The following is a 19,467-nucleotide window of genomic DNA, read 5'->3' as shown; positions in this document are numbered from 1 at the left end:
GGAAATATCAACTCTTATCTTATTCACTACAATACCTCATGTAAATGTAAGTAGGGTGATAATTAATGAACTAAATAATAACAAGTCTAACACCTAATATGTACATATATAAAGTATAATTTACGTATAATTGATGTAAAAACAGAAGAATGACCAAGGTACAATACATTGTTAATTAATCATACTATCAGATTAAAATTATAGATATGCACCAAAGAATAGTCTAATTGTGCACTAGTAATATCTATTATTAATACAATTATCAGCAATTAATAATTAAGCAAATTGATATTTATATTATAAAATCAAATGGGGGTTGTCTGAGTAACTCACTAGGGTTACATTAACTCTCTGGACCCAGTGGCTATGAATGATTCCTGGAGATAGAGATGCATATCCTTCATTTCAAAGACTGCAGAATAACACACTAGAAAAGTGTATTCAGTCGATGTATAAACTGTATGGGCATTGCTAGCCACAGCACAATACTAAATGCTACATTCCCTAACTTGAAAGACTTTCCACTGTTGACTGTGTAAAAAAGTAACTCCGTGTTTGTTCTCTGCTCCATTGGCACAGCGGATACTAATGAAATAAATCACCCTCATTACCATGGCTAGCACCACTGTCCTAAAAACATATTCCTTAGTTAAAAAAAAAAAAAAAAAACGGAGCTCAAGAACTGACACTGAGAAGCATGGCTCAGTGGGAAGTTGCGACAATTGTGGATGCTTACCGACATCAAAGGAAAGCCATTCATCACCATCATGACCATGATGGGTCTATTTACAAGCCATGAACAATACAGAAAAGGAAACATAAAGTTCTGGGCATTTGACAAGGGTATTTCCCCCAAGTGTGTTCTACTTTGTTTTGGAGAAATCCCATGTATTTCTCTAAGATGAGGGTAAAAATTCAGGTAATGAAACATGCCAGTGCTGTATTGATAAGCACTGAGCACACTCTACTCTTCCTCCTCCCCCTCTTCGTCCTCCTCCTCCCTTCTAAAATTCATATTTCAATTGATTTAATTTCTGGCAACATTTAAAAGCACTGGCCCTCAGCTTTCCCTGATTTTCACTTGACTGCTGAACTCTGATATGATCCTGTCTGTGACACCACAGGCAAAACTTCAGTCACTTCTACACAAACTGAGCCAACTTATGTTGGCACTATGTGAAGGTTGCCTGACTTTCCATCCTGTGGACCACAAGCCTCACTAAAGTTGTTCACTGAAAAGAGTATAAGAGCCAAAAGACTAAGCCTACAGGGTCTTCTCAACATGACAGGGAAGCTGCATCCATGAAACCTCATCAGTGTGGTTACCTAAACAAGACCTGCAGGGTGACAATGCCAGGTGACACACCAGGCTGGACAGAGAAAACCTCACAAAGCCCCACTCCTAGATGAAGAGCTACAGACAGTCAATGGCTGGTGAGAAAGGTGTTTTTAATCCAGCGACGAGTTCCCTCATTAGTTATCCAATCATTAATAGTCAGCCCTAATCACATGTATATGTGAGCAACACTGACTGGCTCAGTAGGATAAATGTATGTATGATTATAATATACATATGTATATATGTATATATATGTATATCTCCACATACACACACATGAATAGGTCATAAATTTGAGATGGAGTTGGGGAGACGTGAGAAAAGTAAGAGAGGCAGAGGGAGGGGTAGAAATGATGTATTTACATTATTTGTCTATAACATTCCCAAAAAATTCAGTTAAAACATAAATGTCAAATGCCCTCATTAAAAAGGGGGGGGGAATGCTTACTGAGAGAATATTTAAGTGAACAAATGCTTTTCTGTGTACCTACTGTGTGTCAGATGACTAAGATAATGTCCCTACTATAGAAGAAGACGTCACAAAACCCAGCCCGTATCAGTCATGCTGAGCATCATATAATACAATATGGAGTTATCTAAAGAAAACGGAGACTGACAGAGATGGTGCTCTAAGAGAAAGTGTGGCTTTTTAAGCTAGTGTGTGGAAGACAGAAATAGGTCAAACAAACACAGCGTCAATCACAAGGTCAGTTCTCAGCTGGCCGAGTTTTAGGATAATCTCAAGGCGTGATCTATGAGAGTGATTGACAGTCACAGGTGGAATAGGTACTGACTCTGAACTGAGGTGTGTCCTGCTCATGAGGGTGATATTCTCTTTAAAAAGTCACACAGTATAGAAGGAGGACTATATACTCCATTGCACATGGAATTCATTATTGGAAGGGACCTTGAAAAGAGTCCACAGCCACACAGACAGGGTGGGACAGACTTGCTGACACTTTTAGCATATACTATACAGAACCTGAGAAAACAAATAGGTTTACTTTTATTATTTTTAATCCTGTATAGTTGTGTGTCTGAATGTGAGTATGTGTATTTTATAAGGCCAGAGGCACTAGGTCTCCAGGAGCTGGAGTTACAGATGGTGGTGAACCACTCACTTGGCATTGGTGCTTGGGTCCTTTGGAAAAGCAGCAAGTGCCTGAACCGCTGAGCCATCTCTCTAGCCCCCAAATTACATTTTTAAAATAGTGATATGCCACAAAATCACTTTGGCAATAAGTCATAGGTGTCACTAAGGAAAATATTTGTATGACTTGTCTTCTCGGTGTTGGAATAAATCAGGCCCCGGAATGAAGAGGACACATGGTGGAGATCAAGCATAAAGACCTCTGACAGAATCCTCTGCAATCGCTGTTTTCATCTGAAACCGCAGCTTGTAATATAGCAACACCCAGTGTTAGTTTTCTACATAACCATTTCTGTATCTTGATTTCTATTAGCGTATTTTCTTCTCATATTATGTGACACTTAGGAACAAACAGAAATCATTTAACTATAAATTAGTAAGCAGGTATAAAAGGAAAGACCAACATCCAGCCTCCTCCTCTACAAATACTGTCCCATAACCAGGAAACATTATACACATGTGTGAAAGAATCATATAGAGCCTATTATTCTGTACAATTGAGATATAAATATATATATGAAAAGATGTAAACCTAGACAATTTACAACATAGTTATATATATTAAGATTATATTTATTACATACAATATACATTCATTTATATTATTACATAATTATATAATTATGCCACCAAATTATAATATACACACATATTTATAAAGTACATGAAAAACTGTAGAATGGTTTACAGTTTTATCCAGTTGTCTTAGAGGCATGCTCTAAAAGGTGATGCTGGGATTTGTTTTCATCCACCTTTTTAAAGATCTATCTTGACTACAGTTTTTAACCACTGTATCCCAAAGTGAATTGAGCAAGAAACCAGATAAGAAATTTTAAGTCTTCCTGAAGCAATATCTCTTGATTTGCCTACACTCATTTGAAAGGAGCCAAGTGCCAGGTTTGAGTATATTTGATTTTTAAAACAGAGCATATCGAAACCAACAACATAAATAGCTGTAATTTTTTTAAGTCCTAAAAAGGCTACTCAAAGTACTATCTGGTAGAGAAGTTACAAGATGTTTCTAGAACACAGAGGAAAGAGAGTCCTTAGAAATGTTTTTGCCAACCTAGTTACAGAAAAGCAGCCTTCTACTAAAAATATAATTTCTCCCAATGTTTCATTTGTCTAGCTGAATGTGGCCCACAGCACAGAAACAAACCCTTAATAAGGTTGAAATGAACAGTGGTTATACTTTATTTATATTAGGTTTGCGTTTCTATAGCAATTTTTAATTTTTCTATCTTGCCTAACATTTTTAAATTTCCCAAGCGGCTGGGATACAACTTGAAAGTAAAACAATTAAACCAGTCGCCATCAAAGAGTGGTCTTGATAAGGGCAGCAAATGTTTATTGGTCTCACGGAACATCATATTTACGGTTTGCTTGTGGTAGAAAAACAAATTCACTATCAAAGGACCCTGATGCTCTAACTCCACACACTATCAAGATGCTGGAGAGGAACTGGAGGGAGGCTCTGTGCTTTTCATTTACTTCTATTTAGAAAGAAAGCCACTGAGTCACCCTGGCTTGCTTTCCTTAGTGTGAGTCATAGCGCATTTCCTTCAGTCTCTGAGTGTTTCTATGTAAACAAACTATGTAGTTCACTTGGGGATAGAAGTCACAGTATTTGAGATTACAAAGACCTATTAGATCATCCGGTCTGGCCCACAAGAGATAGTCTCAAGATAGAGAACACAGCCATTGGTCTCTGCCAGGAGGTCAAGAAGAAGAAGTTGGCAAAAAAGATTTTTTCCATGCTGTTTTGGTTTTTAACTTATCTAATAGTGCTTTGGTCACTTCCCAAGTGGGCTAGTAAAGTTACCATCAAGCAGCTGTGCTTATCTGAATCTCTAACCTTCCACACACCGCCATTTGTTGGAAAGATGATCTTGTTTGCAAAATATGAACAGCGAAGACTCTGCTCTTTAAACCTTGCAAGCACTATTCTGTCAGTGAAGAAAGCCAAGGGCTCAGTTTTTGTCTGCTGTTCTTCTTCAGTTCTTTTTCACTAAGCAGAGAATCAGACCTTCCAACCCGACCTTAACAAAGCGGGAGTGAGCGCCATAGAACACAGTGTGGTTGCGATGTAGTGTTTTACAAAGCAAAGTAGTGTCTATTTCTGCTTTCCATTCTTCATGGACTCAAGTAAAAAGGTGTTGTGATAAGGGGTGATGTTCAACAATAGGAATCATAAATCAATAAAAGCAACATCCGTTCTGACAGCCGTCTCCTTTCTGAGTTCTTAGTGTCTTACTTCATGTACAGATGACAGAGTCCACTTTTCAGGATTATACCCATATCATATCAATATTACTAAAACAGTAAGAGCCACATACAAACTAAACATATCTGCAGACACACGTGTACAGAGGAAAAACTAACAAGGAGTAGGGAATAACCTAATGACCCAAAAGATAAATTAAGAAAGAAAAAAAACAGATCCAAACATTTTAAAACATTATTCCCATTTGCTGAACACCAACCAAGCTAGCCCTGGAAGAAAATATATTTTTATTGAGTTAGAACTTCCAGTGTCAGCAGTGAAAAAGATTACTTTATGTTAGAATTGCTATGGGAGAAAAGTATGGTCCTTGACTTCCACAATCTGCATCCACAGCAAAGCTTTGCATTCCATTTCAGCATATAACGAATTTGAGGATTTGGTGGGAACTCTATACAACTCTCCATGGGCAGTGAGTTCGCCCTTTGCCGGGTTTTCTCGGAATGAAACGGGAGGCAACAGATATGGTCTCTGCCCTTTCTACCCACAAGGGTTTTTGTGAAAGACCATCATGATCATCTTCCACACCCCTGTCTCCTACAGGATGAAAAGTGGGGGTACTTGGAAATGCAGCGCTTCTGTTAATCTGCCTATGTTGGCCTAGAGTGAACTAGAGTTAGGAGAAAAGCAGACTTCCCTCAGTTTCCCCTATCTGAATGTCTTAACATAAAGATTACAAAAATTGGGTAAAGATGAGAGAAACCCAGAGGACCGTGAACGGTTCTCGGACTAGGACAAGCAGAAAATCCTTGCACCGTGTGCCTGAGAGAGTAGGAAAGGAACAAAGAGACATCAAGGAACCAAAGCCGGAGCTATCAGGGTTAGCCACCATCAGTGAGGCCCAGTTCCATCTGCTGGTTCCAGAGGCCATCAGAGGAATTCTGAACCCTAACTCCATTCTCTACTTTCCCTCCAACTTCTTACTGGTGACTTCTGCAGCTAAGCATATTGAGAAGCAATAGGGCAAAGGCACTGCTGGGGCTGTACACGAAGGAGCCTCTGAAGAAAGAAGAACTGGCAAGGACATACAGAGCCTGCTAAACTTAGAACCATGCACGGTCACAGGACACTGTGTCTGCTGTGTTGAGAACTATGTTGGTAGATTGGTTAAGAGTAATGTTCCAGTTGTAGCCATGATGTTTGGCATGTGCCTGTTAGAAGACATCAAAACCATATCCATGTGCAGTTCCAACTTGAACCATAGAACATAAATGGTAAAGTTGAACTGAGACAGTGTTCTGCCAAGCTGAGGACTGAAATTGGCGCTTTTACATGTCAAACAACTCTCCGGGATAAATTTAGCTTTATAATGCTGACCTCAGAACACACAAAGTTCAGAATTACTTACCAACCTTTAGAAACGTTAAACTGTGTTCAGAACAGTTTTAGCTTTAATAAGAATAATTTCTTTATTTTAATAGGTAGTGTCCTAGTTAGGGTTATCGTTGCTGTGATGAAACATTGTGATCAAACACGAGTTGGGGTGAAAAGAGTTTATTTGACTTACACTTCCACATCACAGTCTATCATTGGAGGAAGTCAGGACAGGATCTCAAACAGTGCTGGAAGCTGGAGGCAGGAAATGGTGTAGAGGCCACAGAGGGACGCTGCTTATTGGCTTGTTCAGCTTGCTTATTTATAAAACTGAGGACCACCAGCTCAGGGATAGAACACCTCATAATAGACTGGTCACTGCTCCAAGTATCACCAATTAAAAAAATGACCCACAAGGCTTGTATACAGCCTAATCTTATAGAAGCATTTTCTCAGTTGAGGCTTCCTCCTCTCAGATGATTCTAGCTTGAGTTAAGTTGACTTAAAACCAACCAGCACAGGTTGTCATCCGTACACCTCATATAGGGACATTCTAGTAAAATGATTACTCAAAATCTTTGTATTTTAGGTATGTCAGATGATAAAAAGTTTATTCCCAGGAATTTTTTTAACCTTTCTGTCTAGTTTTCAGGGATATGCTTTCCTTAAATTAAAATTTTATTATTTTATGTGTGGTTATGTATATGTGTTGTGTGAGAGAGCAACAGAAAGAGAGTGACATAGAAAGACACAAACACAAACACAGGGTGGGGGGATCAGAGACAGAGACTAAAAGACAGAGCCTCTCAGGAGAACCCTATCAAGAGTCACAGCTCTGTCTTTCCATTACACGATCAGGAGATTAGTCTCAGGCTGTTTGATTTGTGCAACAAGTGCTTTTGGCCAACTGAAATATCTCACCATCTCTGAAATCCTTTGATCTTGCTTGATTTATTGTGTTTTTCATATAGGTTTTGCCATATCAGCAGCACCTAATGGCATAATAATGAAGAGCTACAAATAAGTTAAGACTTCCAGCCACTTAGAGTTTAGAGAACACATAACTGCGAACACTACCATGTCTCCATGAGGCATGTCCACACTGGATGGAAGTATCCTATCGCTGCAGTGGTTCAGCCTCATCATAGAACATGAGCTGCTCCAGTCTGGAATTCCAGTTATGATCTGAATTCTATACATTTCATTCCAATTTACAAGTGGTAAGCACAGAACACTTGGGGCCTTATTCATCAAACAATAAGACATTCTAGAATTCCCGGACTAGATGAACTTTTTATACATGTGGTCAGGCTGCCCCTGATGGAAAGGAATCAATGTTTAGTGTGGTATGGCAGTGGGTTGGCCTGGTGTGGTTTGTCTCTGTAAGTTGCCAGTTTAAAGTGAAAGCCGAATCTCCAGCCACACTCTTCTGGCCCCACTTTCAGCAAAGCCAGCAGGACGGTTAACTCAGGGTGGGTTAACTCAGGGTGACAACAGCAATAGCTAAACTCAAAGACCATATGCACCACCATAAATTTGAGAACTGTTTCCTAAATCTAAAATTGGCAGATAAAACTGCAGATAGATTCCTGATCCAGAATTTACCACTGGACAGAAATTCTTTAGGCCCTAAGGAATATGAATATCTTAATTTTCTTTTATCATAAGACATAAACAATAAAACAGAACCCTTTTGAAAGTCCCATGGGAACAAGAAGTGATCTTGACTAAGATCCATTACCCCAGGACCGACTGGCAAATGAACAAACTGTAAAGGCACAAAATATGTTGTCATATGATATTTCTGGCATCATATAGATTAGAGTCACTTCCCAGTAATCTTGAACTGACAAATCTCAGCAAAATCATAATTTATTGTTTTTTTCTTTTTTCTTTTGTCTGTCTGTCTTCCTCAAATATATAGATTTTGTGTCCCTCATGCCTAAAGCAGACAGCAGAGAGAAGCAAGATGCACTCCTATGGAATGTAAAGAAAAGAGTCGGTGTGTATCTAATACCTTTTGGGATTGTAATTAAGAACAATACCACATAGAGCTTTTTCCTGTGTTTGTTCAGAATCCTCCCTCCCCCCAATTATATCTGTAAAGGTTGCATCTCTTTCCCCTGCTAGAACCACACACTTTTATTAAAGCAATACAGAGAAAATACAGAAGACAGAATCCTCCCTGTAGACAATGCCCAAGCCTTATCAGACACCACGTTAGGTGAACTTCTCCCCTGTGCCACCCCTGCTTTTAATGCACCGTACAGAGAAGGCTCTCATGCTGTAAGGATGTCACATACATTTTCTGTACACTCAGAGCTTCCTGAATAGAGAGAGATCTATTTGTCTCCATGGTGTTTTGCCATGAACAGTATCGGAGCTGCTGGAACACAATAGGAGATGTGTTTTCCCTTAACCTCTTGGCTCAGATATGTTCTGATGCTAAACGCTATTGCATTTTGCATTAACCCAGAACAGTGGGAAATCAGTGACGGATGGAAAAATGGCTGAGAAGAGCCATGGCAGCTCTTACGTGTTCCACACTGCAGTTAGTAGCAGACTACTAAGCATATGATATTTATTCAGAGAAAGCAAAGACAGGGAATGAGAAAGGAGGTAGTGAGTTGTGCCTTTCTCATCCTTTCTGTTACTGAGATAATTTATCCTGGAAAGTGACATGCAGTGTTTGATTTTATATATATATATATATATATATATATATATATATATATATATATATATTACCTTGGCAGAAGCTAATTCCCTTTTGTTACCCTAGTGATCTACAAACCACGGACTCACACACACATAGCTTCTGTGCTTCTCTTCCGTTGCCCTCTGGGTCCTCCTTACCATCTCGTCCATGCCTCTTTGACAGTATGGGAAGAGAGCTGGGAAAGTATTTTCCCATACTATAGGACAGAATTATACAAAGGCTTAGAAGTAAGAGTCTATTGCATGCAAGTAATGATTCCACAGTAAGCACAATGATTCCACAGTAAGCATCTCAGAATTGCACGTTTCTCAATGCTCTAGACATCCCAGAAATCACCTACTTATGCCTTTGGATGATGAAGTTCGGAAACTCAAATGTCTTGACTATGGCAGAATCAAGTTGAGTGACAGCATCCATTCTTCCTGTAGGTTCCTTTTACATGGGCTGCAGTAGGGTGTTTTGTTGAATGAGTGATTTATATAGTAAAATTTTCAAGAGAATGCTTAATGTTAACATATCTGTTTCTAAAGTATAGGTTCTTCAGTGCTGTACCAGAGTTCTCTATTAGTAAAAAGAACTAAGCTATACTTCAGGGGGAAAAAAAAGACTTATTTTACCTTTAAATTATGTATATATGGATGTAAGTTTGTGCAGCTATCCAAGGAGGCCTAAAGAGGACAATCATCTGAGCTAGAGTTACAGAGTGTAAGACACTCAGTGTAAATATCAGGCATTGAACTTGGTAAGCCATTCGGTGTGGGTGTGAGGTATTGAGCTTGGTAAGCCAAGGAGGCCTAAAGAGGGCGATCCTCTGAGCTGGAGTAATGGAATGTAAGCCATACAGTGTGGGTGTTAGGAATTGAATTTGGTCAATACTTCTTCAAGAGTGGTCTGTACTCTTATTTAACTGCTGAGCCTTCTCTCCATATTTTTAGGATAATATTTATAAGCGCAATGAAAGGGGCAATTGGATAGACACATCTATCTAAAGAGAACAAGCAATCCCCAGATTTCTTAGTCCCAATTTGCATAACCAGGAAACTGAAATTAAGAAATATAAAAATAAAACTCCATATGATCCATCCACCTCACTCCTGGGCACATCAACAGAGGATTCTAAGTCAACAGAGCACAAAGATAATTGCATATTCATATTTATTGTAACAAGTTCATGGTGGCCAAGGAATGAAGCAGTCTAGAATAGTATCAGTAGATAAAGGGATACAGAAAATTTGCCACCTATACACAGCAGGATATTATTCAGACAAAAAAGGTGAAATCATAAGGCTAGGGATCTAGCTCAGTTGGTAGAGATTTGCCTCTCATATGTGAATTCCTCAGTTTAATGCCCAAACAAAGCATGGCAATGCATTGCCTATAATCCCTACACTTGGCATGTGAAGGTCAAGGAATCAGAAGTTCAAGGTCATTCTTACCTACATGGAGAGCTAGAAGCCAGCCTAAGGTGCATTGGGGACTCTGTCTCAAAAGCAAAAAATAATGAAAAAGAAAGAAAGAAAATAATGAAATTATATAATTTTTGGGAAAAATGAATGAAATGAGAGAACCTCACATTAAGTGAAATAATCTACACTCTAGAAGGCAAGTGTCCTATGTCTTCTTGGATGTGTGGAATCTAGAAGTAGATAAAAAGATAAAACTGAAGGGGGATATTTGAGAAGAGAAAGGATAGTGGAAAAGGGGTATAAAAGGGGGGTGAGTATGTGATAATAACAGATCTGAAATATACGTGTTTCCTTATGCAAAACCATCGCTGCTCAAGAGCATATATCATGAGCTGATGCTATCAAACTCACTGAAGAGCTGGCTGAGTATTCAGGATCTAGAAAATTCAGAGTGATGATTGAACCGAGTCTCTCACTTCTCCTTGAGGCTCCAGAAAGCCAAGAGAGGGTGTTGAGTCAAGGCTAACTTTGAGCGGCCCAGAGTTGTGTCCTTGGAAATATCTAGTCAGCCCAAAAATATGAGACTAAAGGCATTAAATGTTCTAGTAATGATCCAAGGGAAAGAGTAATCTGATGCCTAAAAATTAAAATTCATGAGCAAGCTGTCTTGAAGAAAATTTAAAAATGTCTAAGTATCCAGTTTCCTTAAACTGTCCCGATGAACATTCCTCACATGACAAAGATCAAGATGCCAGCCACAGTGCAATGTCTTGAAGATTTCCAGTATATTAGAGTATAGCTGGATTGAAAAAAACAGATTATAAAACAAAATGACATTTCTATTACTGATATACATCTTAAAATTTTTATCTTTCATTCCCCCCCCCCTTTTTTTTTGTTCTGTTCAAACTGGGTCTCACTCTTGAGCCCAAGGTGAGCTGCAATTCACTATGCAGTATAGGCTAGCCTCAAACTCATGACAATCCTCCTGTCTCACTCTGTCTTTCTAAGGTTATAATAAGTGTGACCAGCATATCCAGCTTGATATTTAGAAGTTATCCTTCTGAAGTTTTCTTCTTCCGTTCTAAACCCCAAGATTAATTCCCAGAAGGTATTATAGATATTTGTGTATCAATATATTTAAGAGTTTGTGGGTTAACAGTGATTTTTAGCTATAATGCACTAGAGATGTTTCCTGAAGGAACAGAACAATATTCAGTTGAAATGAAGGTACGGAGTCTTTAGAAACACACTCTAAAACCCTATGGAACCAGATACTAAGATGTCATTTCCAACATAATGGATTTACCCCACGGTCCCCAAACTTTGCTGTACCATAGGCCTCTGAGTAAAAACCACTTCACTCTAAGTTCTGGACACTACACCACAGAAAACAAAAAGGCCATCGCTAGAATTCAGGTGAACACAACCTACTCTCAAAGTCACTAGATGAACAATCACAGCATAACTTTGTCTTCACTGTGGGGACCTCCCCAGTACTCATATGCTTGTGGGAATCACAAGTATGTAAATCCACCCAAGCTTATGCTGCTGAAATGGAGCAGATTGTCTTACATAGAGGAATGAGGACGGATAAGGCTTTGTAAGATGCATGAACAGAACCAAGTAGATCCTTCTATGTCAAGCAGATACACATATTGAATGCACAAACCCTCACCCAACAGATACAGGTAAGCGATGTGTTTCCTGGCACACATACAACACACATTGCTGAATCAGGTCCGTGCTTTCTCCAGCCAGGTCTCAGTGTTTGCTAAAGGAAGAAACACTGAGGTAAGATATGGTTGCATGTTATACAGGAGAGTCTTGACCTGAGTTCTGCTGTGGAGTTTCATGGTAGTCTCTAAAAAGCCCACCAAAACTTCCACCATGCTTTATCCTTGAACTGGGGCTACTTATTCTTGACTCGGTAGTTACCTGGCACCCACTGTCATTCTCCATGAAGTATCTGAGCACAGAATCAAAGTAACAAAAGGACTGAATCTTTAAGATGGTTGGGAGAGAGAAAGGACCATACCTACTTACTGCACTGTGTGTTACGCTAGCTACCAGAACATAATACAGTGTCTTACATTACTTCACTAAGTACCCTCTGACAATGTGTCTGGGTTTTCCTCTGAGAAGTGTCAAGGTTTGCAGCAACCTTATCCTAAACAACAGAGCTGAGTCTCCTATTATTTTTGGTGTCCATTGCCAGTTTAGAGATTAATCTAAAACAAGTGTCATGTCTGTTATTCATGACTGTGCTCCATCATCATGCAATGTACTTTGACATAATCTGGATCCAATGATCACCATCCTGGCCTCTTGGCATTGTTCTGTAAAAGACTGGTGCATACCTCAGCAATAAAGTTATAATACAGAAATCAGAAACCAACTTAGTTTAAAATCTAGAACATGAACTTAAAACATGGCTCCAGAACCTGGAAGTTTACTTTGACGAAGGGATCATTATTATTTTCAATTTGATGATATCGAAGAAAACTCAATGTGAAGGCAAAAAGATGGCCCAAAGGTGTACCACCTTTCTGAATTCACATCCTTTGCCATGAGCCACCAGGTATTCTTCCCTGCCTCCAACCCCACCCCTGGCTTCAGGATTGGTCCTGTGTCTTCCTTTGGCTAACAAAATACCAGCATATACAGAACAAGCAGAAACTTACAAAATCCTCAAGTCCCTTGACTTTTTCTTGACATAACTTCACCAGGTTTACCTTGAAGACATGCTGGGCCTAGCTTGTTGTGGAACGTGATGTGGCAGACAAGAACTGAGTTACCCCATTGGCTCCATCCTACCCCCAATGGCTGCAATGAGTCAGCCCAACCAAGGCTTCCGCAACTGTCCCACTGAAGCACGGACTCCTAGACTCAGGTGGTTCTTCACCATTGATTACCTGTGTTGCTCATTATGCAGCATCATTGTGATGATAGACAATTCATAATAATAAAATCTTACCCAAAGAAACAAAACATAAAAATACATCACGGGTACCAATATGAAACAAATTTGAATTCTAAAATATCAGTAAAATAACTGCCTCAGTCTTACCTTTCAAAGGCTTCCCTAGGAAAAAAAGGCCCGGAGAAATCATAGCTCCTTCTTGCCATGTTGCTTTGTGCAAGTCCCAAGGAAAGCTAGGAGGCTGTACAGTTATCTCCCTTGATGTAACTCTAAACTATACAACCTACTACCTCAACCTGGGAACATGCAGTCACAATGGCTGGAGAGCTACCCTTTCTCAAGCTCTGCAATTTCATGTTAGTCTTACAAAAGATCTTCATGCTGTTGCCTACTTGGGCCATTCATAAGAAACAACACATTAAAGGGTCTGAACAAGCAAAAAGGTAGAGAAAACTCTGGCTTGAGATTGCTCTGTGGTGGGAATGAAGCAGATATGAGGGACTGGTACCTTTGAAATTTTGTATTCATGCAAGTTATAGTGGTATTATCTAACAGTTGTTTTGATCAATACACAACTCAATGGATACACTTTGGTATCCATTGAAGGGATAGAAAAACCCTTTGGGGTCTAAACTTGGATAATTGTGGCAGGGGGTGGGGGAGGTAGTTGAAAAACAAAGTTGTCTGAAAGCTATAAAAAAAATTTTTTTTTGAAAATTCTTAAGGGTCAGTACAATGAAACCAGAATGGTGGAAAGATTGAACACAGTATTCTGAGCAAAGCAAGAAACATAGAAGCCATATAGAACATTCACCCACAGTTATCTACAATACAACAAAAAATGTTCCCCCTCCCCATTTTCCCAGAATTTTTTTGGCATCTTGTAATAATTCTTCCCTTGATGGTTTCTTTAGCAGCCTATGAAAATGTGCCACTGTTCTTCTCTTTGTTAGAGAATGAAATAGACTCCTGTGATGGAATTCTGAAATTTTCAACTAAGCCTTTCCTGTCTCTTCAGTCCCATTGAGATGGTGGAGCTGGAGAAAGACTCACTCAAGCTAGGTGACATTCCTCACTGAGTGTCTGCTTGCATTTGGTCTGATGCTTGGCCCATGGCAGCCCCTTCTCACTGACAAGCTGAACGCTCATTTCGACTTGTCATGAATATCCTGGCATGTTTGAACACACTGAGCGCTCATCTCTGCTATACTGATTACATTCAAGTGGTGCTTCTACATGCTGCTCTACTCCCCTGGACAGGGATGGTTCTTTCGATTTTTCTAACCTTAGTCTCTTGCACAGTCTTCCTGAATAGGGACACTTTTTGAGGGGGCAGCCTTTGTTGAATCAAAGGTACCTAGTTCCTTGGGTGATCTGGGGGAGGCTGAGAGGTTAATTTTATCAAGAAAAACCTCAGGCATCCTTCTGAACTCAATTCAAAGAATTATTTATCTGATGATCTCATAATTTCTAATCTAATCTTCATATCACTGCCTTGATAAGAACCATATAATACTTCTTATTTATCTGTTGTGTCATTCATTAGATGCCGAGGTATGCTGTGAACATCAAGTACTACTAGCATGGCTGCTACTTAGTACATGGCAGAAGATGATAAAAATATAGAGAGGTATAATAGACAATATATAAATCAAAGCAGTAATATACACACAAATGGTTAAATGGGGGTACAAAAGCTGGGTGATTTTTATACCCAGCCCCTTATTCTTTTCCTAATACTGGACTATTTCTAATATTAGAACATCATTCCTGGTAAGGTGCATTTACTAGCAAGGCTCTGAGTGGGAGAAAATTCACAGTGAGTGAACTCATCCTGACCAGGTCACTTGAATTCTTGCATCTCATATGGAGACTCACAAAGGATGGCTGAGGCTTCTCCCTCTAGCCACCACTCACTGATATAAAAGATTTAATAGTCACTGAACCCAAAAAGAGGAAATATTTTTCTTTTTACTTGCATCTTTTTTATATCCTCTACATGGACAATTATCCTAATGGTATAAACACAAGAAAGAAACAGGCCGGGGAAGGAAGAATTATCAGAAGCAGAAGCAGAAGCAACTGAGAGAGGAAAAGCCTTGGCGTGCTAGAATGATGGTAGAGTCTTCTCATTATACAGCTTAGACAGATCAAAAACAAATGCAGATCCAAATGGTTTCCCTCATGTGCAGCCTTGTTCTGGGGTCAAAGACTCAAAGAAGCTGGTCTTGAAACACTAATGGTTTTCAATATTCTGCTCTTTGGGTTGTGTGAATTTTCATGTTTATTTGCACTGATTTTAGCCCATTATCATGTATTAGTGCAATTATAGTTCATTACGTAATTAGTGTAAATATTTGCAGGCATGCAATAACAACATGCAATTAAGATATGGAATGATGTCATAAAAATTCTTAAAAGTGACAGTAAAAAAGTTAGACAGTATTTACAGCAGTTATATATCTTTGTATATAGACTCTTCTGCAGCCGTTAGCTTTTTTTTTTTTTTAAGTGTCTCCCACAGTTCCTCGGAGCATGTGGAAGTTTAACCCCTAGCCTACTAAATATTGAAGTTGTCATGGCTGACAGCATCTCAAACAATACAGACACTCTCCATTAGTGAGTGCATGCTCTATGTGACTAGATATTGAGAAGCTGAGCACAGGCTTCAATGAAAAGATGCTTCATTAAGGGTTGTGTCTATCCAGACCCGTACAACTCTGCAAGGCGTTCAGGAATCCGAGTCATGAAAAAGAAGTCCAAGCCATGCATCTCTCATTTAATAAAGTGAAACAAAGTAGTCACCTATAAAAATTTGGTGAATGAATCAATGAATGAATGGATGAATAACTCCAAGTTTTTTTCTAGTTTAAGGCTAAATCAAAAATAAAGCATAATCCTTTCATTTCCAATCACATTTTGTTAGCGCTTATGTTAGATACAAATATGTCCTTGAAGAATCACTCATGTTGACTACTGTGTAAAATTTCAGTCTATCTATACTTGTATACAGGAATAAGAGGCTCCCCCAAACTCTTAACTAGAGAGGCCAGGTTGAAAGATTGAGGTTCTACAGTCTCACATGTGGCTTCACAGGAGTTATTAATAGGAGGAGTTCCAGGGAAACCCATTGAAAAGAGAATTCATATTAACTTTGTCCCAATGTAAAGTAAACCCAGCCATATCATGCCACGTTCTCCCCACGTAAGAAACACGGGGCATTATTTTGATGTGCTATTTGAAATAAATGAGAAACGCTTCTCAAGTCCTTTTCAGCTTCCCTCCCTACAAGCACAGGGCGAGCTGTTTGATCAGGTGCAATTCTTAGAATGTTTTCTTATTTTATTTGAAAAAAAAAAGCTAAACTATAGTCAAGTATCATCTTTTCACGGATATATTTGAGCTGTGAAGATTTGGAGATTTGGATGAGTTTATGTTCTGCCCATTTACCCCATGCTTAATTGGCTGTTGAAATATATCCTCAGAGCCTTTCTTGGGATATACCCTGACACCAGTTCACTTTCTGCTTTTTCCTGCAGGATACTTGGTGCACTTGGAGGGAGCCCCAGAGGAACAATTAACATTGAGGAAAAGCCATTCATTCATGAATGTAGAAGAAGGGAAAAATACTGAATTTCATCATAGTGTAAAATATTTAATATCCTGTTGCTTGTGGCCAGTAGCCAGATGCTTCAGGCTTCCTACTACAATATTTTTTAACCAGATGAATCAAATGTTTGAGGCTTTTAGAATATTTGAAAGAGTCATATGCCCCCCCCCAATTCCACCCCTGGGTTACTTGATTTTAAAACCTCCTTCAAAGAAGAAGAAGAAGAAAAATCAAGTCCAGCAATCCACTTATAGTTGGGTATTGTTCCTATGTAGGCAAGACTGAACACTCAGGGGTCTCAGTGGCTCCAACTTTCCCGTCTGGGGCACACCTAACCGAAGCAGGCTAAAGGAATGACGGGTACAAGCATGATGCCCCTCCCTGCATCAAGCACGAGTTCAGCCAGCAGAGGTGCAGGCTTAACATGTGGGCCATTTACTCATTCAGCCACTTCAAAGAGGCATGTAAATCAGGCCAAGTAGACTGTTTGCAGAGTGGGTAGATAAAAGCCCAGGGCAGACAGTTCTATGGGACACACACCAGTAAGGACAGCCTTTCTCTTCTGGGTTAATATCCCATCATTCCATTAGAAAGCTTTCCTGACAGGTTAAAAGTTGAGCCCTACAGACAACAACTCCTTCATGAAAAGCAAAAGCATGAATAGAAAGTGCACCCTCCATGCATGGCATTTATAGATCGCCATTAATCCGTGCTCCTCTCTCTATGCATACATGAGCTACATCTGCATGTATCCTACAGGAGAAAGGCTTCTAGCTGTCCCTGAACAGTGTGGCTCTTATCTAGTGACAAACTATATCCACAAGGGTTTCATGTTGACTTTCTGCTGTTACTACCGAGAGCCTTCACAGAGAAACACAGTTCCTAAGGGAATTCTTGGTATCACGCTTGACCAAAAGCGAGTGTGAAAGTTGCAGAGCCGTGTAGAATCCATCAACTTTTCACCCTGCCTTCTGTTTACAGACTCTTTGGCTCACATTGTTGGAGGGAGACAAATATAGCCAGTTTTGCTTTGATCTGTGGTCAGCTTGGCTTTCCAATCCTGGCACAATGGTGACATTTAAGAGGGGAAAGGATAAAATTATTTTCATTCCAGCCCTTTAAACATGATAAGGACTTCGAAAACTGCTGTGGACAAAGATGAATTTGGATGTAAACAGAATATCTTTTTCCATTGTTGGTTTTTTGTTTTAGTTTTTGCTTTTGTTTTTTGTTTTTGTTTTTGGTGGGTGTGGGGGGTGTTTTTATTTCTTTGTTTTATTTTTGTTTAATCTGTCTTAAATAAGACTCCTTCTTGTGGTCTTGCTAGGTAGTTACGTGTATAAATAGGCAGATCCACATGTCCAACTCCCCCAATCATCTTGTTTATTAAGTAAAGGACCCAGTGGCCTGCACTTGATTGAAGGATGAGGGACAGGATAACTACAAGGTGCAGACCATACTGCAGTCAGAACCAGCTTGGTGCTGTCAGCCAGTCTTCACTTTCTGGGAAAGATCGTCATAACTTGGAGAACAATTAGGCTCCCAGAAAGCAAAACAAACCCTTGTTTTGTATGAGCCTATTTATTCAGCAGTCAGCAGTCAGCTGTCTGAATCCCTGGAATTCTTGCTGCCTCATGGGCTAAGCCCAACCGCCTAACCTGACAGCTAAGACCAGTCAGAGGCAATATGGGGTGTGCAGATGAGCCTCTTAAATAACCTCACCCATTGTGTCCCAGGAGCTCCATTTTCTCCTCTTCAGCCCTCTTTGCGTGTCTACCACTCTAAAAGGAATCCACAGGGAGACAGGGAGGGCAGGAGAAGGTGTACTAGAGACAAACAGGCAAAGCCCCTGGACTGTGGGATCGCCTAACAGACACATACCTATAGACACAAGCTTGTGTGCAGAATCAGCACAAGTTCGGATCTACGGGTTTGTGGCAACAGGCTTCGGTGTCTTCTCTTGTGTGTGGGTTGACTTGTCTGAAGATAAAATGTTAAAGCTATTAGTCCAACAAAAGAGTTTGTCATTGGCTCATTTAATCCAACAACAGATTTTGCGATTGGGTCATTTCATGCCAGAAACTAGGTCTCTCCTCCAGTAGACCTAGTTTTTCATTTACTTGATGAAGTGAGCTTCAGCTGAGCTTTATTTGATCAGAATCCTCATCTATTTGGCCCAAACCAATGTCAATATGGCCAATAAGAAGAACGAGACAGATTCTAAGAGATAGAACAAGTGCCTGGATGCAAGGTAATTCTTTTAACTTCTGCAATTCTGTGGTAAAGGTTATTGAGATCTGCCCCCCCCCGTTTTGTTTGTTTGTTTGCATGTCAGAAAAAAAACAAGCAGAATTAACTAGCAAGCACTGCTAAACAACTTGGAAGAGAGCTTTGCCAACCCATCTTAGCAGATATTTCATTATACTGAACTATAACGTTCGTCTTCAAGAAGTTTGTGGCTTTGAGACATCCTTTCCCAATCCCATAATTGGCCCAAATATAAACAACAAGAAAGTATGGGGGTATTTTAAAAATCAAGTTGTAAAAGAAAATAAATCCCCACTAACCCTAAAACTACTGAAGGGGATAGGGTTGCCTCTCTTTCCTTATTATAAAAAGATTTCATTTGTTAAGACACAAACAATTGTTCACACAAAGTTAAGGCTCCATAGGAAGAATGGAACCTTCAAGACAGTGGACCTTTATAAATGGCCCCTCCTGTGAA

The 19,467-nt window shown here is 39.6% G+C and overlaps 1 long non-coding RNA gene across 6 annotated transcripts in view; it reads right to left on the bottom strand.

Moving 5' to 3' along the window:
- The window catches only part of LOC147001995 (uncharacterized), a 306,897-nt gene that overhangs the window by 80,860 nt on the left and 206,570 nt on the right, over positions 1-19,467 (bottom strand). For 5 of the 6 annotated variants that reach the window (XR_015048925.1, XR_015048928.1, XR_015048924.1 and 2 more), the window contains one exon: positions 8,868-18,722. The exons of the other annotated variant lie outside the window; for it this stretch is intronic. This is a non-coding gene — a long non-coding RNA (uncharacterized LOC147001995). Of the gene's footprint in view, positions 1-8,867; positions 18,723-19,467 lie in introns of those variants that run through there. 6 annotated transcript variants of the gene reach the window in all.

Source organism: Mus caroli, unplaced genomic scaffold, assembly GCF_978045245.1.
Source record: "Mus caroli unplaced genomic scaffold, Mus_caroli_1 scaffold_11, whole genome shotgun sequence".
Classification (NCBI taxonomy): domain Eukaryota; kingdom Metazoa; phylum Chordata; class Mammalia; order Rodentia; family Muridae; genus Mus; species Mus caroli.
The sequence above is the reverse complement of the archived record's forward strand: the minus strand, read 5'-3'. Positions and strand labels throughout refer to the sequence as shown.